This window comes from Equus asinus, chromosome 12 (genome assembly GCF_041296235.1).
Source record: "Equus asinus isolate D_3611 breed Donkey chromosome 12, EquAss-T2T_v2, whole genome shotgun sequence".
Lineage (NCBI taxonomy): Eukaryota > Metazoa > Chordata > Mammalia > Perissodactyla > Equidae > Equus > Equus asinus.
This window is the reverse complement of record NC_091801.1, coordinates 14,190,898-14,213,693: the sequence shown is the minus strand read 5'-3', so window position 1 is coordinate 14,213,693 and position 22,796 is coordinate 14,190,898. Positions and strand designations below refer to the sequence as shown.

Here is a 22,796-nt window from a genome sequence, read left to right as displayed (position 1 = left end):
TTTTTTTATGATAGGCAAACATATCCAGGTTTGCTCATAGACTTTTTGGGAAGGCATTTTTCGGGCTAAGTTTTAGTGCTAAAAGCCAATCATGGTGTCACAACATAGTTGAACTATCCTTTAGCATTTTTTTCCGGGATTTCAGATAAAATGTTTTTGCAAGGAACATCGTTTTTTTCCCTTCAAGGCTCATGTTAAAATAAAGGTCAGGAAATTCAGTCAAGTAAACAAGTTAGCCACAACTTTCATCCAAAGGGCCAGGCATGACAGGTGTCGCGCAGTGCTGCTTGCGTTGGTTTGAACACATTGGTTATGGTTATATATAGCACGGAAAGTCAAAACATGCACTCCAGCTCCATCATCACTTACTCAGGTTGTCCCAGCAAATTCCTCTTGGACTATTTCTTTGCCAAGTTTAAAAAGCAGTGGATTCTAAAGTATACCAGAGAAAAATCAACGTCTCTATTTTAGAAAAAGGTAAAAAGTTTGCCCTTTTTTCCTTCCCCTGAAAAGGAAGCTTCTCGCATGCAAATAAATTCAAAGAAATACATCTAGTGACTGCAGCATGAAAGCAATAAACTAGTTGATCTCGGTAGATGACATTTTTATAAATTAAAAAAGCTGCAGGAAAATAATGCCATGTTTATGTTATTGTTTTTAAAAACCATGGAAGATAAAAAGATAATAAATGGCAAAACAGTGTACCTAGTATGCTTTCTAAGAAAACCTTTCACTAAAGGGAAATATACTTATAAAAAATACACAGTTCATAAGTGCACAGCTTGAAGATTTTTCGCAAACTGAATACGCCCTTGTAACCAGCACGCGTATCAAGAACTAGATCATCATCAAAGCATCATCTCAGAAACCCTGTTCTTCTTCCCTGCTACTGAGACCATTTCCTGCCCTTGTGGATAGCCACTACCCTAACTTCAGACACCATACACTTCTTTTGCCTGGTTTTTTTTTGGTAACTTTTACAAATGGAATTATGCATTATGTGCTTTTTTTGTGTCCAGATAATGAATAGTGCTTGTGGGAACGTGGTTGTACACATCTATTGGTGAACACGTGCATACATTTCTTTTGGATATAAACTGAAGACTGGATTTGTGGGTTGCAGGGTATGTATATGTTCAGTGATGGTAGATAATGCTAAACTGTTTGCAGAGTGGTTCTACATGCTTTCCATTTATGCTCGCCTATACCATACTAGAATGATTTTCCCAGTCTCATTTGTCATGAGAGGTTTCCTTAAACTCAAAAGATTATCTGAAAAACACTCTGCTGCATAGATGAAAAGATCAATTTTGCTAATATAGTTATTTTCTGTGAAATTTTTTTGTGATCTAAATCATAACTCGTGAAAACGTGTTCATAATAGTACTAACAACTCCACCTAAAGGGCAAGCTGTAAGTTCTGCAATGAAAGATGAATCACCATGAGACAAGGCCGTAGTCTAGTTTGAAAATAGAGTGTATATTCTAATCTTACATAACTGAAGTTTCCATGTTACAAAATGATACTAGATTGCTTTCCAGGAAAATCAGGTAAAAATGTGTTCCTACATCTTTTCCCCAAAATGTATCAGACAGTTTTTATTTGTGAGCAACTGAAACCAACTCTGGCCAATTTAGCAGAAAGGAAATTTGATAAAAGTATATTTGGTAGCTCACTGAGTCTCTCAGAGGACCAGAGAACCAGGCGTGGAAACATTTCACTTATGCGAGAGGCCTTAAAGCATCTTTTGGAACTGGTCCTCTCTGTAGAGGTACCAGTTGCCACTGCCACAGGGTTACGGATTTCACAGCCTGCCTTGGGTAACCAGGCTCCAAGATGGCCCCAATGAGTCTCATAGCCTGGTTTTCGTGCTCTTGTGTGATCTCCTTCCACACTGAGTTAGGGCTGCTCTGTGTGTGACTCCAGAGGCTAGGTTATAGAGAACATTGAAGCTTCCACTTGGTCTCTGAGGTTGCATACTCTGTGGGAAGCCAGCTGCCATGCTCTGAGGACACACCAGGAGCCCTGTGGAGAGGAACCATGGACTCTTGCTAACAACCAGTACCGACTTACCAGCCATGTCAGTGAGCCACTCCATCTGCACTGGAAGCAGGCCCTCCATCTCGAGTCACACCTTCAGATGATTGCAGCTCCATCTAAGGCCTTGACTGCAAACTCCTGAGGGACTCTGAGCCATGGCCACTCAGCTGCGCTACTCTGAATTCTTGACCCACAGACACTGTGAGAGAAAGGAAGCCATCAAGTTTGGGGTAATGTTGTCACACAGCAATAGAGAGATAATACACTCACCAATCCTAGATATGAAATACAGCTGCTGGAACTGTTGCCACTGCTGCTTTTGGGAATTGGGTGTGTCTGCAGGCAGCCTCACCAAAATGAATTCTGCACAGTCCCCACTTCACTTCATGGCTTCTCTGATTCAAAGTCTGGGCTCTTTGCATTTGGCTGACACTGCATTCACGTACTTATATTTTAGTTGTAAAGAAGGCTTGGAAATGCAGGTAGCTGACCTTTTCAGCTTCTAGAATGGAAGGTGAGCTCTGCTTCATAAGGAAATTCCTCCAAGCTAGGAAGACAGTTTAGAGACTGGGCAGCCAAGAAGAACGCCAAGTGTCCATTATACCAGGGCTCCTCAAAGCACGCTGGGCAGTGAACTTTCTGTTGTTGGTTCATGATGAGAGAAACGTAGAAAGGGAGAATAAGCATTCAGAAACTTTTACAGCCATTTGACATAGCCACAATATTTTTATTTTATTTGACAAAAATACTGATCCACAATAAATTGAAAATAAAACATAAAACCAGTTCTTCACCGCAGATACTTTGAGAAGCATGGCACTACTCTGTATCTATAACAACAGGACTTGTTTGAAAATACTCTCTCAACTCTGTCAAAATCTGCAGGAAGAAGTCGCTTTGTCATGTGATTGACATCACTGAGTGATGATTTTCTCTGCATTCTTTTACTCCAAGACCCTGACATCCTTTATGCGTAAACTCATTGCACTAAAAATCAGATTATTTTGGCCAGTGGACATGATAGGAATAGGAGTAATAATCCTGTAATCTTCACAACAAATCTATGGGGTAAATATTATTATGGTGCCCATTTTACCAGTGAGGTAACTGAAGCATGAAGAAGATAAATACCTTGCTCAGTGACACAGTTTTTAAGTGGCAGAACCAGGCTTTGAACTCAGGCAGCCTGGCACTGTCCACAGCTTACACTCTTGGCCACTCTACAACATAGCCTTGCTAAAGTCACAGGAAAAAGATTGATATGGCCCAAAATCTTATGTCAGAGTGTTACCTGGATATGGACTTTGTTTCCTCTTTGCGTGGTGGCCTTTGCAGAGAGCTCTAGGAAAGAACTTTTAGAAAAATGCTGTTTTTCTTAATTGTCAATATACTGTATGTTACAAAAGATCTGGTGCCTGCCTTTGACAACATTATAATGCCCTTGAGACATAAGAAGTAGTTACATTCCAGAATGATGCTTTTAAGACAAATACCTTTGTGGAATTCAAGCCAGGGTCTAAAGTACAAGACAAATACCTTTGTGTTTTTAGATCATTAATGAACATGGCCTTTAAAAAATATCAGCGTATCTCAAGACTAATGTTTACAGATCTTTCAAAATTTTAATTTCTAAAATATTTTTCATGTTGGGTTGATTTCAGCATTACACATCAATCTTATTAAAGATCTGTATCTATAATGGATATATATATGCATTTCCATTTCATTTGATCTCTTAACAACCATGGTTCATTTAGCAGACCATAAAGCTGATCTCCATAGGCCAAAAGATGAACTCACCATCATGAAGCAGCCGGCTGTGACCTCAGAGCAAGTCAGGGCAAGTCTGGACTCCAAGTCGGAGGCCTTTCTACACTCTGTAACAATCCACATCCACCCCTCACTGACACAGCCCTCGCTGCAGATTTCAAGCCCTGTAAATTCCCAGCACACTTCTAAGAAGTTGGGGATGGCTAAAAGTCATTTCACAGTAGGATTGATTTGCTTCCAGAATCAACCAGCCTTTGGCCTCATTTTTGTGTAGTTTGGATGATTCTATCATCAGATCTGCCTCTCTATATAAAACGTTTCCTGTTTGAGTTTCCTTTTTCAAATGAATGGATTTATTATCCTAGAGGAAGATTTGGCCTGGCTGTTCAGAGAAGGGCAGGATGAATGAGAGGTTATAGATCAAATGCATTTATGTGGCCCTGTCAGCTGAGAATTGGTTTATGTGTATCATTTTATGGAGAACAGAGGAACAGTGACACATATATTGAATTTATTGAATCAAGTGTAACAGCGCTGGGTAAGTCTAAGAAAACAAATATACACAGAGTCACGCACTGCATAAAAACATTTCAGTCAACTACAGACTGCATATATGACGGTGGTCCCTTAAGATTGGTACCATATAGACTAGGTGTGTAGTAGGCTATGCCATCTGGGTTTGGGTAAGTACAGTCATTGGTGTTCACACGATGACACAATTGCCTAACAACACATTTCTCAGAATGTATCCCTGTGGTTAAGCGACTCATGACTGTATGTGGGGAGAGAGAAGAGAAGAGTTAGTTCACATGGCCACTTCTTATCTCACTTAGGAAGTCAAGGTGTGAGGCCCAAAACCTTCCATGCCAGCAAGTAGAGTAGAAGAGGGAGAGAACAGTGTTGGATGAAGAGGGCAGAGAAGGCTTCATGGAAAATTTGGAATCTTAGGCAGGATTTGAATAACAACATTGCCTAACACTTACTTTATTAAACATGATCTCATATAGTCTTTACAACGGCCATTTGAAGTAGGTACTACTGTACTTTACGTTCTGTTTTACATTTCTAGAAGATAGATTGCTCTCATCACATAGTTAGTCAGAGCTAACTGGAATTCAAGCCAGAGTCTAAAGCACGTGCTCTGAACACTACCCTTCTCTATGCTACCTCAGGCTGGGCAGGAGAGGTGCTGAGTCCTGAGTGGGGATGGGAGACAGAACAATCTAAACAATGGTCAGGAGGTAGATGAAAGTATGTTCTTGAGTCAGTGCAACTAGCCTACCTAATGTGCATGATTTGGGGGGGAGGTTGTGGTTGATAAGACTGGAGATTTGATAAGGTTGAAAAATGTTATAGACATTAAATTTCCTACATTAATGGATTCTGATCAGGGAAGTAATACTAAGAAAAAACTATTTTCTTAAGCAGGTGAACTCGGCAGTCATCTGTAGAAGGACAGCAGAGGGATGGACAGACAGAGGGCAGGCTAGGAAATCATTGAGATGTTGTACAAGTTGGGAGATGAGTCAATAAAGACATGGACTAGCATAGTAGTTCCTAAATTTTTGCTCTTGGGACCATTGATACGCTTAAAAATGATGGAGGACCCCAAAGTGCTTTTATTTATGTGAGTTTTATCTATCAATGTTTATCATCTTTGAAATTAAAGCTGAGAAATTTAAAAATATTTCATTAAATTATTTAAAAATAAAAATCTTTTATATGTTAACATAAAAGCCCTTTTGTGAAAAAAATTAACTGTTTTTAAAACCAAAGTCAGTGAGAAAAATGACATCGTTTTATACTTCTGCAAATTTCCTTAATGTCTGGTTGGCTTAATAGAATCCAGCTGGATTGTCATACATTCATGCTGTTGTAATGTTGGGTGCCATGTGGACTCTAGAAAACTCCACTGTTCACTTGTGAGAGAAAGTGAAAGAGGCAAATAACACCTTAATATTGTGAAAGTCGTTTTGACCCCACAAAGCCCTGAAAGACTCATGGGGATTCCCACAGGTCCCTGAACCACAGTTTGAGAACCACTGGGCTACAGTGTGGCTGAAGAGATGGAGAAACGCAGAACCAACACAGAGAAATGAAACAGCAGCATCTGGAGACGGATCAGGTTTAGGGGGAGCTGCAAAGGAAGGAATTTTATATGGCCCAGTACAGCAAACCTGAGTAACCTGGGACATTGCGATGCTTCTTGCAAGAATGGGGAAACCCATAGGGGAAGGCAGTTTGGTGGGGAAGTTAGTAGTTTCTGGTTTTGGTGACTTGAATGTGAAATGACAGAAAGCTTTCCAAGTACATACGGAATCAGGTCACAGAAGATGATGGAATCTTTTGTTACTAATGAAAGTAAATTTTTCAAAAGTTAATTTAAAAATGCAATAGAGCAGGTACTATAATTTCTCTGATTCATCACAAAGTATTTATTAAAGAGTGGAACATTAGAGGAATTTAACTGTACTTGATTTTATTTCTTAAGATGTGGATATTTCTTGTGTTATTCTTCATACATGTTTATATGCCTGGAATAATTTATAATTAAAATTTTACAGTTCATGCCACATACTAACCTACACATCTCTCTCTCTCTCTCTCTCTCTCTCTCCCTCCCTCTTTCCCTCTCCCTCTCCCTCCCTCCCTCCCTCTCCCTCTCTCTCTCTCTCTCTGTTTCTGTCACACACACATACTCAATGTGTATATTCCTTAAATCAGATGCCATTTTATTTCCAGGTGCTAGTGCTAGGGATGGCCCATGTAGAAAAAGAAAGAATAAGAGAGAAAGAAAGAACCTAAACTCAACTCAAAATCTAGTACCTTCCCTTTAGATATACAAATGCAGTCTGTAGGGAAAGGCCTTACCTGCAACATTGGCAAAGAATAGAGAAAGTGTAACCCAAACAGGAAGACACACCAATATTCACAAGCTACCAAAGATCTGTATTTTATTACGTGCATTTAGCAATAATTCACTCAGACCTGAACTTCCTCGAGTTTACAGCACTTAGTGGGGAGAGGTGAATGGGAAACAAAGAATTACTGTTCCTATGATGAGTTTCCAGAAGAATCAGGGGTATCAGAAGAACAAAGTACTTAGCAGGGGCATCAGAGGGGAAGCGACTCCCTGCCCCCGGGAGGCTGTGTAGCTCAGATCTGCTCTGGAATTGCAGGAGATCTGAGTGCGAGCACCGACTCAGGAACAATTAGTGTTGAGACTTTGGGAAAGTTACTTAATTGCATAAGCTTTAGTTTGAAAATATTTTATTGATAAAAGAAATATGGTAATGGTAGCTGCTTCACAGGACCGCAGTGTGGCTAGCGCAGGATCAGCCCCAGTGAATGTCAGCTCCTCTTACTCTAAGCACTGACCGGCCAGCCTCCGTCTGCCCTCTGCACTCTCCCTGCCCACCACAATGTCCTCTCCCAGATGGCTTTAAAATGCCGCTGGCTGTCGGCGTGAGCTCTCCAGGTTCCGACTGCTTTGATTACTATCTTGGCCACCCGTGTCCTGTAATTCTCCTCCTCCTTAAGCCTCTGAAAGCCTGAGCTCTAGTTTGCACCAGCGTCACTCGTCCTAAAGCATTTCTGGAGCCTACCTTATGCTTCCTTTCTATCCATTTCACAGGCATTTTATTTTCTGATTCTTCCTTAGCTCTACAACTATGACATATCCACCATACTACAGATCTTTCTTTGCCTTAGAATTCATTCCAGAGTGTGTCCTGTAGCCATTTTAACTGACTAATAAATGAAGTGGGAAAGAGTATGGAAGTTGTTTCACCTTTTACACAAGGAAATCATATGATAATAAAAAAAAGTCTCCTAAAAGTCTCAAAAAACATGTTTTGTGTGCGTGTTTGTGTGTCTGAGGGGAGGATGACCGTTAGAATATTTTAGATCATTAGCAAGCAGATTCACGGGCAGAAGGATGCTGTCATTTCCCTTCATGTGGTGTCTACCTGGGTGGCTATTGGGTGAATAGACTCTCACCTGAGGCTCTGAGTGAGAAGTAAGCCAGGTGCTCCTGCAGCCGGGTACCTTCTTTCAATGAATCAATGGGTGAATGAATGCAGTAAGCAATAATACATATGCAAAGACTGCTTAGCCAAAAATAATGTCCATATACTGAAGGGTATGAATTGCACTGTGTAGATAATTTAGCCAAAAATGAAGCTAAAATTTCTTGACAAACAGGAATTTCAATTTTGGTTCCTTTTTTTACCCAGGGATATAATTCATATAAAGTAGGGTTAAAAGTCACCTTAATGCAAGTAGAACTTTCTGCTAATTATTGTTTCACAGATATATGTGTTCTATAAACTATCATAACCGTCATTTTTTTTTTAGTTGTTTCATGACCTTTGCAAACAAATGAAACTCTCACATATGGTAAGTTCCCTTTAGGACTTAATTACCAGAAATTTAAGGACCTTGTAGGGCCTGCAGCTGTTCTGAGTTTCAGTTATTTTTCTGCATATCTTCCAGGCTAATAACTTGGAGCTCTGGGTTGAATGAGTTCCATTTTTAGCAACGAGAAGCATCAAGAGAGTCTTGTTTCCTACAAAACTCAATGCAACAGAACTGGGTCACCTACAAGCTTCAGAGACCCTCCTGGAAGGGCTTAGGAGATAAGCAGGGGCATTTACACTACTGGGGACAATTGGTTTTAATCAGAAGATTCAGCAACAAAAGCAAAAAACTAGGCTGGAACAGAATGGGTGGTAGGTAAGACTTTCTAAATTAGAAAAGGTTCCTGGGTACAATCATGATATATGTTATTTTGGTGAATCTGAGTATTACTGCTGTGGTTTAGCACCAAGACGTTGACTCATGTGTCTGAATCAGGAATCATATGTCTGAGTCATATGTCTGAATCATATGTGTTGAATAAGGAAGCACAAGTTATGCATATCACAGCACCAAGACGTAGAATCATAGATTTTTGCAGAGCTAAATTGGATGTGAGGCATCTCTTGGATCGGTTTCTTTATAGCCAGGGACACTAGGACCCAGAGAGGTTAAAGGACTTATCCAAAGTCACATGGCCCTTACAGGACATTTGGTCCTGTCCAAAAGGTCCCTAAGACATTTGATCCATAAGACATTTAGTCCACGCGAAAAGGTCCTTGACATCTGGTCATATTTGGTCCTGTCCACAATGTCCGTGGAGACATTGGGTGCACACCAAAAGGTACTTCCTTGATTTTTGCAGGACCATTTGGTCCTGTCCAAAACATTCATAAGACATTGGATCCATGCCAAAAGGTCCTTGATATCGGGTCATATTCAGTCCTGTCCAAAATGTCCATGGAAACATTGGGTCCACACCAAAAGGTCATTGATATTTGGTCCTGTCCAGAACTACTTGGCATAGCCCAAATACACTTATGGACATTTTTGACAGGACAAAATGTCAAGGACCTGTTGGCATGGACCAAATGTCTTATGGACCAAATGTCTTATGGACGTTTTGTACAGGACCCAATGTCCGCTAATCCACACCACTCATCCGTGGCAGAGCTGGGAACAGAACTCATTTCCTATTCCCAGTCAGCGCACTTCCCTCCCCACCACATGTGCTTCCTCTTTCCTCTGCTCCTTTAAGCTTCCTATCCCTTCAGGCCAGAGCTCAAGTGTTCTGGTGGGGGTTCTCAGCACGATCTCCAGATGGCTGTTTTTGACACTTCTGTGTCTGGCGCACCTTCTGGTCTCCTAACTTAAAAAATGACATTTTTGTAAAATTACTAGGTTTTGTGGTAGAGGTAGGCACTAACGTTTGAGAATTTATTGCATTGGGACACTATCTAGATAGCAACTGATAAAGAGCTGTGTGCTACTGAGTTAAGGTGTGTTTAGAGAATCATATAGCTGGAAGGAGTCATTTGGATCAAGCTATCTAAGACCCTGCTTTGCAGATTAGGAAACAAAAGCCTAGAAAATTTGGCGGCCGTTAGTTTAAAGTACAGAAATCCTAATGTCATGGAACATTCTATCAAAGCAAAGTTTATGTGTTTGAACTTTGACTCCAGCAAAGATTAAACAAAAATGGTCATGGGTTCTTATTATATTCTAAATAAGATTGTTTGTATTTATTAAATGTCTATGTACATTATTATTCGTTGTTTTTCTCATTTGGAGGAGTTCTAATAGGAATAGCATGAAACCATTAACCATCAAAAATTATTGGATGCTAGGGTCAGTGTGTTATAGGAAACCAAATAGTTTCATGGAATTTGAGCAGCAATAGATTATGTCATTGTCAATATTGCTGTTTTGATTAGATTGACTGTCAGTGTACTTGTCACATGTTTTTGTCTGGACATCACTGCTTATGGTGTTGCCATCTCACTCCCCTACAACTTTGTGGTGAAATCTTCCCCATCCTTCAAAGGTCAGGCAAGTGCCCTCTCCTCCATGGAGCTTTCAGCAGTTCCTTCAAACCCAGCGGATCCCTCCCTCTGCATCCCCAGGGCACTGAGTATTTCTCTTCTGTCGCTTACTACACCAATCTGTGTTTTACAAACAAATTAAATGCTGGTGTTACCCATATTCTGGATTTGAAGCTCCATAAGGAAGAAATCAGGACAACAGTTTTGGTTTCCCCACAGTATCATGTATTTTGGAGATGCACAGTATTTGGTGAGTGAACAAGTGAATAATAAATATCATGAAAGCACTCGGCTGAATACAAAGCATTATACTTCAGAAGACTGATGCTGAACAACACAAATTTGGGAAGCCCTAACTTTTTAAAGTTGAGAGTCAGTTGGGAATCCATTGGGAATCTGCGTGTCCAGAGCAAATATCATAAAGAATGTTTCTAATGCCTCTCTGAGAAGCTTTTATTAAGTGGGAAATAACAGTTTGTGAAATACTAAATGACACTGCAAATTATGAGTGGAATTTTCATAATGTTCAGTTCCCTGCGATTTAAAAAACACATGTTCGCCTTTCAGTAACTGTTTTAGCCGTATCAGGTGCATGAACAGACTCCAGGAACCATCTGCTTGCCGGCTGCCGATTAAGTTTGCTGTGTTCTTCCTGACAGACTGACTATTCCATTAAAACAAGTGGCTTTTCCAGGAAAAAAGATCTTGGGATTTTCTTTGGTCATTAGATAGCTCTACACCAGATAGGAACATAAAAATTTTCTTTGTGTGGGGAAAAAGGAGAGCTTTCCTAAAGTTTGACTCATATTACTAAAATGGGGGGAAATGGATTTAAGTGCTTATTTCAGTTCCTTTTCCAAACATGGAAAGTTAAATAGTAGTTCAGCCTCAATCCTTTCAGAGGAAGATCTCATTGCAAATGTAAACTTCGCCACTCACTCACAGTGTTTCATATATTGCAAGTAAGCCAGACTCAGAATTCAAACTGCCACATGCAAATCCTGATTTGAGGTCTAGAAGTGTTAGCGAGATCAAAAGCAAACGAACTCTTGCCATGCTTTTACATTCTGAGTTAACCTTATTTCTTTTAATTGTCTACATTACGGAGCTCCATGTTTTATCCTTTTCATTGTAAAACAAATGAGAAAACTAGTATCACACTGTTAGTAGTTGACCACAGAGCAAATTAGTGGCAGAAATGGAGCATGGGCTTGGAATTTTAAACTTGCTCAGGTTCATGGAGAAAGACTGCCTCACACTTGGCTTTGTTGCTGCTCTGTGGCGAAGACGGATCAAACACACTTAACTATTTTAAGAGCACCTTCTCTAAGGACAAAAGTTCCATGGAACATGTGTCTTGAAACAACGCACAGAGTCGGAAAACTCCATGTGTAGTTCCATCTTTGCAATTTACTGGACTCTGCGAGCCTCAGTGCTCCCAGTTTGCAAAATGGGAATAATCGTCTCTCTTACATCCTGCATATCTCCTAAATTCACTGTGGAAGTCAAGATAGCCTTGAGAATTGTGAAGTCCTGCATAAATGTGAGGTATTATCGTAACTGTAGAGTGCTACATGGGCTCACCTTGTGAACCTTTGATTTTCTTTCCCGGAAACACTAAAATATACTGCATATCAGGTACCTCCCCAGAACATGCCCGTTGCTCTATAGTTGCTTACCCAGAAAAGGGAAAAGGTCTGCTCTCCAGAGAGGATCAGAGAGGACAGAAAACCTTGTTAATTAATTGGAAAATAAAACACATATCGAGAGTTTTCTGTCACCTGAGGAGCTGCTTTTCTTCTCTCTTCCTCCCTTAGCCCCAGCCATACGCACACACGAGTGCACACACATCAACATAGACTCATTGATTCTTTTTTTTTGTTTGAGTCAGTAATAATCCATTACTTTCATTGTTCATTTTGATGCTCACATGGTCACAGATTTGGCCATGGGGAGCTCCTTTGTCTCTGGGACCCATTGACGTGTCCCATCATTCTTTGAGCACTTCTTTGCTTACTTTTTGCGCAAGATGTGCTTGGCTTATGTTGTATTTTCCCTTGCGCAGTCCTAGAATCAACCGTTTTCCCAAGAAGCCCTGATTCCTTTTAGTGGAGAATGGAATTTGAAAACCAGGATCTTCATGCTCGATGTGCTCATTGCTACCAGAGTGTCATTGCTCTTAGGTCCTTTCAGGGATCAGAAGGAAATAAGGAAAAAGCAGTAACAAGTCAGAAGTGTATACTGTTTGTAGGTGACATAATGAGTCTTCCAAGTAGAAAGCACAGCACATGCAGGGGTGTGGGGGGTGTGTGTATGTGTATGCCTTCTTATTTTCTTGTTTTCATTTCTCTAATTATTAATAATGCTAAGCCCTTTGCCATGTTTATTTGCTATTCATTTTTATTCTTCTGTGAAAAGAAGTATGTAATTTTTTCTCTTTTGCCTAGGTCTCTCTTGGTTGTTTGCCACTTTTCTTATGTATTTAATCGTTTTCCTTTTTGAACTTTACATTTTTTTAAAAACTTAAAAAATATGTACACACTTGAAAACAGGGACTGAAATAGATGTGCATATTCAAATATTCATTGCAGCATTATTAATGATAGCCAAAACATGGAAGCAAACCAAGTGTCCATCAATAGATGATAACAAAATGGAATTTATACATACAATGGAATGTTATTCAGCCATAAGAAGGAATGCAATTCTGATACATGCAATATGGATGAACCTTGAAAACATTATGCTAAGTAAAATAAGTCATACACAAAAGGACAAATATTGTATCATTCCACTTATATGAAATATCTAGAATAAGCAAATTCATAGAGACAAAAAGGAGATTAGAGGCTACCAGGGGCTACAGGGAGGGAAAATGGGAGTTTATTGCTTAATAATTACAAAGTTTCTCCTTGGAGTGATGGAGAAGTTCTAGACATAGATAGTGGTAATGGTTGTACCATTATGAATGTCTTTAGTGCCACTGAATTGCCTGCTTAAATATGGCTAAAATAACAAATTTTGTGTTGTATATATTTTACCACAATAAAGAAATTAAAAAATCCATAAATGGACATATTTGTGTGGGTCTGCTTCTGAGCTGTCTATTCTGTTCCATTCATCTATGTGTCTGTCCTTCCACTGAGACCACACTGTCTTGAATACTGTAGCTATATAAAAAGTCTTGAATTTGAGTAGACTGATTCTTCCAACTTAATTTTCTTTTTCAAAATTATTTTAGCTATTCTAGTTCCTTTGTCTTTCCATGTAAATTTTAGAATAATCTTGTCTAGATCCACAATAAAAATTCCTAGGATTTTGATTGGTTAAACCTGTCTTGTTGTATATTTTTGATGATTTGTCCCCGTCACATTGTGATATATTCCTATATCCTTTGTAATATTTTTTTTCACAGTCTAATTTAAAATGGCCGCTCCAACTCGCTTACGGTTAGTGTTTGTGTAGCATATCGTTTTTCATCCTTTTAATTTTAACTTATCTGCATCTTTCTATTTAATGTTTGTTATTAATAGACAACATATAGTTGAAATTTATTTAAAAAATCTAGTTTGATAATCTCTGACTTTTAATTGATATGTTTGCACCATTTACTTTAAAATAATTGTGTGACTGAATTTAAATGTTTTTATTTCTCCCACCTTATTTGTTCACTTGTTTCCTTATTCCTGCCTTCTTTTGCATCAATTAAATAGTTTTTGTACTTCATTTTCCCCACTATTATTGGCTATATCTCTTTTGTTTAATATTTTCAGTTTAATGTTGCTATCTTTCAGTAACATTACGCCACTTCACTTATAATAGGAAAATCTTTATTTTATTTCACCTCTATCCTTTGTGCTATCGTTCTCATACGTGTTACCTCTACATGTGACATAAAACCACAAAACATTGTAATTATTTTTGTTCTAAGCAGTCATTTTCCTGCCTCGGAAGTTTAAAAATGAGAAAAAAAGGCTTTTATGTTTACCCATATATTGACCATTTCTGGTGCTTTTTATTAATTTATAAAGACCTACGTTAAGACTTGATGTCATTTTCCTTCCACCTGAAGAACTCTTGACAGTAGTAGTAGTAGTGCTCATGCTTTTGTGAAATGTCCCTCAACTTATTTTTTGTGGTGTTTTTTTCTCACGAGTAGCTTGAAGTTATTGATTTTAGGGAAGAACACCACAGAGATTGTGGACTTGGCTCAGTACAGACATCAGAGTGTTCATAATAGCAATGTATCTTATTAGTGATGTTAACTTTGGTGACTTGGTTTAGGGGGTATATGTCAGGTTTCTCCACTGTAAAATTACTGTTTCCCTCTTTACAATTAATAAATATTTGGGAGAAGATACCTTGAGGCTATGCAAATATCCTATTTCTTCTTAAACTTTGTCCACTAATTTTAGCATTCATTGATAGCATTTGCCTGTATCAATTGTTACTATAGTGTTCTAATGGCCGTTTTCTGTTTTCTTCATTCTGTCTACATTTACTGATTGGAATTATTCTGTAAGGATGTTTTGGCCCTTCTCCTTCATTTATTTATCTGTTTGTTTGTTTGTATCAAGATAAGCCCCTGATAACCACTAATTTGTTTTCCATACTGATAATTTTCTCTTTTCCTTGTTGCATATAAATGGAATAATGCAAGATATAGCATTTGGGCTCTGGCTTATTTTACTTGGAAAAGTACATTTAAATCTCATCCATGTTGTTATGTGATTCGATAGCTCATTTCTTTGTGTTCTTGGGTCATATTCCACTGTATGATGTACCATATTATGTTTATTCATTCATCATTTGAAGAACATCTAGGCTTTTAGTTTTCAGCAATTATGAATAAAGCTGCTAAAAACATTTGTGTACAGGCTTTTGTGTGACCATAACTTTTTAATTCATCTGGATAATAAATAGGAGTGGGCTAGCCAGGACATGTGGTAAATATAAGTTTAAATTTGTAAGAGGCTTCCACACTCTTTCCTAAGTGGCTATATCATTTTGCATACCAACCAGCAGTGTGTAAAAGTTTCAGCTGTTATGCATTTTTGCATATAAGTTATGAATATTATTCATTTTCGTTTTTTTAATTTTAGCCATTTTAATAGGTGTGTTCTAGTATCTCATTATGAATCATAGTAATTATTTTTTTAAAGATTGGCACCTGAGCTAACATCTGTTGTCAATCTCCTTTTTTTTTTCTTCTCCTTCTCCCCAAAGCCCCCCAGTACATAGCTGTATATTCTAGTTGCAAGTGTCTCTGGTTGTGCCATGTGGGATGCCACCTCAGCATGGCTTGATGAGCGGTGCCGTGTCTGCACCCAGGATCCGAACCAGCAAAACCAAGGGCCACCAAAGTGGAGCGTGCGAACTCAGTCCTTTGCCATGAGGCCAGCCCCTGAATCATAGTAGTTTTAACTTTTTTGTTTGATAACTTGAGCATCTGTCACATCTGAGCATGGTTCTCTTGATTGTTTTGTCTCTTGGCAGTCGGGATTTTGTTTTTCTTCCTTTTCTCATAATAATTTATTGAAATCCAGACATCATGTGTAGCATAGTAGAGGCCAAGATAGTTAGTATTTGTGCCTGAAAATGAACGCAGCCCTTCTTCTGCTACGTCTTTAGTATGGAAGTTTTAAATTCTTCTAGTTAGGAGCTGAGCTCGATTTGGATGTTACTATAGTTACTCTCAGTGTACTACTGGCTTCAGATATCTCTAGCATTACTTTGTGCTTAGGGTGAGGACTGGGTTGCTGGGTTTTTCTCAATTTTCCTGTTCCACTGAGACTGCAATTCAGAGATCTCTCTCTGTGCTCTTGTCTGTCCCCAAGTGGGAGACTGCTGTCACTTGTTCAAGGCTTGCTGGCTTGGCGGTGGGAGAATAGTAGACAGTATCTGCTGTCCTGGTTCAGCCCCATTCTTAGGCAGGCCATGTGTCTCTGGGTCTCAGGGTTAGGGCTTTCTCAGTGGTCTTGTCCCCTCCCCAGTGCTAGGGGCTCTCTAATGTTCTGGGTCCATGCCAGTTTTCTACTCCTTCAGAGGTAGTAGTTTTTCTTCCATTTCTTTTCCCCAGATGCAGTAGATTTTCACTTGTGCCTATGAATGGCTGGGAGCTGAGTGAAGCAATTGAGGCGTCTAGGGCACAATATTTAAGGAGACACTCACTCTCGGGTTTGTGCAAGTACAAGGTTGGCACTGTACAAACCTTGGAGTGAAGCCTTTCTTATATTTTTCTCGCTCAGTGCCTCACTTACTTCATCCTACTTCTGGCCTTGGCCCTAGGGATGACAGAGTTTTCTGCTCTTCCACTGATGAGTTAAGGCTTTTTGTCCCACTGGAAGAAGAATCTGGATAGGGCTTCCTGCCTTTGCACATTGGTGGCTGATCCCTTCTCCAGGCCTACCCACAAGGGAGACCTTCTCAGGCCACCTGTCCTGCCTCGGTGTTTCTTGTGAGCACCCAGTGCAACCTGTGGACAGGAGTCTGTGAGTGGTGCAAATTCCCATTATATCTGTGATTCTAAGAGGATATAATTTCACTTTACCTCCCACTTGGGTTTTAGTAATATGTCAAAGATTTTAGCTGCAATTTTGCCAGCTTCTATGGTAGCTCTGCTTCTTCCTGTACTCTGCCCTAGTTAAGCCTATTTATGGATGTACTAGCCTTTTCTTTGATGTCAGAGTAATTGGTCTCCCTGTGTCTTCAGTTCTAATGGGCTCAGGAAAAGTTATGATTTTGGAGATTATCCAGATTCTTTTTGTTGTCGGTGTAGGAATGATTCTGTTTCCAGCTTTCTGCATCTAAGGTGGAATTTTTCAATACTGAAAGATGTTATTTTCGTATCTTCTGACTTGCTTTTTTTTTTGCATGAGGAGTCAGCAATCTTGTTCTTTATTCTTTGCTATGTAGTGTTTCCTTTTTTATATCTGCTTTTATAATTTTCTATAACTCTTCTCTTATAACTTTCACACTAATTTTCAGAAACTTGATTATTACCTGCCTTAGTGTGGTTTTGTTTGGATTTATCTTTCCGTGGATTCTTTGACTTTCTTGAACTTGTACGTTTATATTTTTTATCAAATTTGGAATTTTTTAGTTGTTATTTCTCTGTTATTTTTCTGTACACTCTTCTCACCTCTTTCTTCTAGAACTCTAATTATAAATATGATAGACCACTTGATATTCTACACACCTCTGAGGTTTTGTTAAACTTTTTAGTCTTTTTTGTTTCTCTTTGCTTACATTTGAAAAATTTCTATTACTTATCTTCAAGCTCACTTATTTTTTCTTCTGTAGAGTCTGATAAGTTCTTCCTCCTGTCCAGTGATTTAGTTTTTTATTTCATATACATTATGTCTAGACATTCCATTTGATTCTTTTTATATATTTAACTTTTATCATTATTATATTCATGTTTTAAGTGCTTGAGTATATTTATAGAAGCTATTTTTAAGTCCCTCCTGCAAAATATATCATTTTTTCCGTTTCTGTCTGTTTCTGTTGACTGATTTTAATTTTGGTTATGGGTCACATTTTTCTGCCTCTTTCCATGTCTAGAAATCTTCAAGCAAAATACAGACATTGTAGGTATTACATTGTTGTAAGCTGGATTTTGTTGTCTTTCCTTAAAGAATGACAGACTTTCTTTTGGCTTGCAGTTAAGTTACGTGCGGATCCACTTGATTCTTTTGAGGTTTGTTTTTAATCTTTGTTAAAGAGAGTTTAGAGTAGCCTTTATTCTGGGACATGGTCCTTCTGGAGTCTTTATTAAATGTTCTGAGTTTTTAACAAGAATTCTTTGCTCTGACCAGTCAGATTTTCACCTCTCTCAGCCCTACGTGAGCTTTGGGACTTGTTCAGCTTATGGCTTCTTGTTCTTTGTCCAGTTTCGTGGAGTTTCACTCTGCACGTGTACATTGGTATTCAGCCAATGATATAAGATGAGTGATACGGAGAATTCTGGAACTTTTTCTATGGAGCCGTCTTTTCTCTGATACTCTGAAACTCAAATACCAGTTGGTTCAGGCTTGTGAACTCTAAGCTCTGTCTCATAATCTCAGTGAGATCCATCTGTTCTACTTGGGGGTCCCTCGCCCTGCACAGTGGACCAAAAAGTGCCTCAGATGGAAGGTCTGAGTAACCATAGAGCTTGCTTTATCCGCTTTCTTTGAGAAATAACAGTCCTGTGCTATCTGTTATCCATGTTTAAAATCATTTGCTTCAGATATTTTGTGCATTTTTAAAAAGTTGTTGTTTACAGCAGGAGGAGAAGTATGGTCCCAGTTATGCCATCACGGCATCCTCATTTCATTTTCTAACTTGCTTTCATTTTAATCATGCTTTTCATTGTTATGTTCCTGGCTAAAAATTCTCTCTACTGTATTTAATATAATGCTTCTGGCTATCCTTTCAAATTGTTGTGACAGTTTTTAAACAGCAGGGCATGCATTATAGTTTTCTGGAATTATTGTTTAGGGTTTTCTTTTCCCAAAAGAAATACCAAGGCTCAGGTTCATTTAATATCCGCAAAATAAAATGCTTAATTTAAAATCATACATACACTCAATGTTTGTAAGAGAGCTTATGCCTGATTCTAATTCACTAATCGTGTTTGTGATAATGTTATAATTTTCTTTGCTGTCAATATAGTTATATTGAGTCGTAGAAACAAATCATGAAAGTCAGAAAGATGATTTTGTTATTTTAAATTTCACTTAATATCTTGTGCTTTTTCAGTTTTTTGAAGTTAACACTTCATTCTTTCTAAACATCAATCCATGTTAGCAAATGAAAATATAATTTTAAAATTATGTGTCTAAACAGATAATATGATAAGGTAATCCTGAAATCCCAAATCCAGATGCTTATGAATAGTCCATTAAGTGCACTGTAGCAATAAGTTGATTTGATGTGGAAAAAGCCAATTTTTGTGTAAAATCATAAGGAAACAGAACTAAACTACTGATCCATAAAGAGGTAGTTTTATTCTTTAGTAAATCTGCTGAGTGACCCCCCTCAGACTGTGGTATTCACATTCCATCTCATCAACTCAGCAGGTGAGCACTTGTGTCACAGCTACATCACTGACATGGTGGGCTCCTGGGTACCGCTTGTGGACATGTGCAGTGTGCACTGTGACACAGCTACAGCACTGATGCTGTGGGCAGTCTGGTACTGTTTCTAGACGGACTTAGCAGTGACACCAGTCGTTTACCATCTGCAACCTAAGGAAGACTGACGGCTTAGTTTCCTTTCCCCTCCTTCCTCCCTTTGCAGCCTTTACCAGGCTGATGGTTTTGGAGGTTGGGGTTTCTTCTGCCAAATTAGCAAGGGGGGAAATATGGAAGAGGCGAGGTGTATGGAACTACTAAAGGTAGTAAACGTGCTGAATCTATGCCAGGTACTGTTCTAAGAGCTTTACAAATAGGAACTCATTTAATCTTCACAATATTATAAACTTGGTATATTATTATCTTCCTATGTTTTTCTGTCTACATCAAAGATCAGATACTGGCTTGGCTTCAGTAGGATTATGTTCAAAATTACCACAGTTTTAAGTCACAAACTTGCAGAGAATTGAAAACTCTGCTGATTTATCTCACCCAATTTCATTCCTCCATCCCTTCCACCCCCAAGTTTAGCAGATGTGAGAAAGTGAGGTTCTAACTTTACTTTCATATATATATGACAAGAACTTTATGATTTTTTTTTAAACTACTAGTAATACCAGCTCTGCAGGAAAATGCGCTCTGGTCAGCCTCTGGTTTTGTGTGTCTTCAGCATGCCACTGTGAAGACCCACCCAATCATATGCATAAAGATGGTTTGAGGAGCTTGAAATATTACATTTTAACTTTAGTAATGTCTTCTTTTCTAGAAATCAGTCATTTTCACTTTCAATTAAAAGATGCCCAGGTGAGAAACAAGGGCAAGTCAGATAGTGGGCTAAAGGGATGAAGGGACTCCCTACCCATAGTTAACTCATTGGAGGGAGAGGTCTGAGGCCAGAGGTGGTCAGTGAGGGTAAACTCGAGCTTATTTTGGTAGTGCTGGTGTGCGGGAGGTGGCTTGCAGGAGCTCATAAGAGCTGATAGTTTCAGGAGTTTTGCAAATCATTATTAAACATTAAATTATATAAACTTCCATTAAATAAACTATATTAAAAGCAAGTTAACAAACACTCAAGATTCCTCATTTCTCAGTTATTGTACTCTTCTCTGTGCTGTTGAAGTTATTGCCATGTATTGTAGCCCTTTGAGGGGCTATTGCATGTCTCTTCCCCACTCTGGGTTCAGTGATGTCACTTTGATAGCTTGGAATTGTCCAGGGAGTTACATCACGGAGAGCTGATGGTTAAACATTTACCAGCATACCACTGCTTGGAGGGAACCCGGCGTCTGAGGGACTCTTTCCTGCTTCCGGCTGGGAAGGGGAAGTGAGGATGGAGAGCAGAGAGTTCTAAGTGAAGGCATTCTAGCTCGCAGATGTGTTTGCCTTCCGCATTTAAAAAAGAGTTTGAATTAATTGGCATCATTTGTAAATGGGAGAACTTCATGTGAAAAATCAGATTTCAGTCTCCTTAGCAAATTAGAACAATATGGTCATACCTTCTCACATGGCAATAATTGGCTAGAGTCATGATTACCCTTTATAAGGGTATCTGTTCTCCAGGATCGTTTTATCTTGCTGGCTCAGGTTGTCATTTAATGTCATTACCCCTGCTGTAAAGGTAAGTGACATTAGGTTTAGTAGCCAAGGAAATAGAATGAATGGGGAAGTATGAGGTGCAGACTAGGTGAGGTTAGATGCTTTTCTGATTCAGTTTACAAACATGGGCCTGTCCTCTAGTGTTCCTTTTTATGGGAAGCTTAGACTTGGCAGGACTGGCATGCCTTCTTAAGAACCCACACAGAGCTGGATGTAGAAAGGTCTCCACAACATCAGGACACACGCCATGTAGTTCATGATTTAAGGATTCTATACTTTACATAAGACCCCGTGCTCTTACTCAGAGCCTGATTATTCATTTTAACATTTATTTTTCTTTTAGATATAATCACAAAATTATTTATATTATCTAGATTTCCAGACCGCAGCAGATTTTGAGATAAAAATTGACAATAGGAGCAGTGTTACTAGAAGCAGAAACACTATCAAAAGTCACAAGGGATGGTTGATGGCAAAAAAAAGATACAAGAAAACCAGATACATCAAATGTAAGGCCTTAAGACCGATTATATGGGACCATTTATCTCAAGGGTAACAACTTGCCACATCTCTATAACTCCTAGACACCATTTCTCAGCACAGTATAATCACTGATGATTAAAATGATGACTTGAATAAGCCAGAAAAGTTTATACCATTTTTAGCACATTTAGGTTACAAATGTAGAGAAGTGCAGGCCCTTACAGAGATTTCTGTCTTTTCTCTACTGCAGGAGTTTCCTTCCCCTTGGGGCCTTGTCTGCTGTGTATAACAAGGCTCTTCTATTCTTCTTTCTTCCCCTGGCTAATTTCTGTTTGTCCTTCAAGTTTTAAGTTAATGTTACTTCCTCAGTGAGGTCCTCCTTGATTTTCTTGTCAATATTGGATTCCGCTGTTATATACATTCTCATTGTACCCCAGACATTTCCTTTACTGCTTATTCCATCATAATTCTAGTAATTTCTATGTTTCTTTGTTCAGTGTTTATCAGCATCACTGGACTGCGAGCTCTGCTGAAGCGCTAACCATGTTTGTTTTTTCGTAGCTGTGTTGCCCAGTGCACGTGATGGGTATTCAATAAATAAATTCTTTGAATAAATAATGATCAAACTAAAAAAAAAAACCAAATCTCAAAATGTTGCCATAGATCTACAAAGTTGGACCTTAATCAAAATGTGGCATATGACTGAATTCCTTATGTATGCTTTTATTTCTTCTTAGTAGATCATAACACGTGTGTTAAAAATATGATAAATATAGGGGCCGGCCCAGTGGCACAGCAGTTAAGTTCCCATGTTCCATTTCGGCGGCCTGGAGTTCCCCGGTTTGGATCCCGGGTGCCGACATGGCACTGCTTGGCAAGCCATGCTGTGGCAGGCGTCCCACATATAAAGTAGAAGAAGATGGGCACGGATGTTAGCTCAGGGCCAGCCTTCCTCAGCAAAAAGAGGAGGATTGGCAGCAGATGTTAGCTCAGGGCTAATCTTCTTCTTCAAAAAAAATATGATAAATACATGCTGGATGAATGGTGCTGTATAATTAATTAGGCTTTGGTTCTTTTTCCTGAGAGCCAGTGATTCTCACAGCACTTCATATTTGAGAGTAACTGAACATTTTCCAATTTTAATTACAAATTTAAATAGGCAATTTTTTTAAACAGATGGAAAAGTCTAAATCTCATCAAATGTAACACTGTTGCAAATATAAGAAAATGCAACAGTACGTGCTTATTAATTAGCCACTTTAAACCCCAAAGTGTTCCTCATTTTATTTTTTGGATCATAAACACTGTGCGGACTCAAACTACCAAAAAGTATGTCTGTTTCACCAAGCGATTTCCCAAATGGAAGCTGGCCTTTTCTATAACTAATGATAG

General features: G+C 38.8%; 1 long non-coding RNA gene across 23 annotated transcripts in view; it reads left to right on the top strand.

Moving 5' to 3' along the window:
• Positions 1-22,796, top strand: part of LOC106839199 (uncharacterized) — a 120,729-nt gene that overhangs the window by 50,440 nt on the left and 47,493 nt on the right. The gene's annotated exons all lie outside the window — the stretch shown is intronic.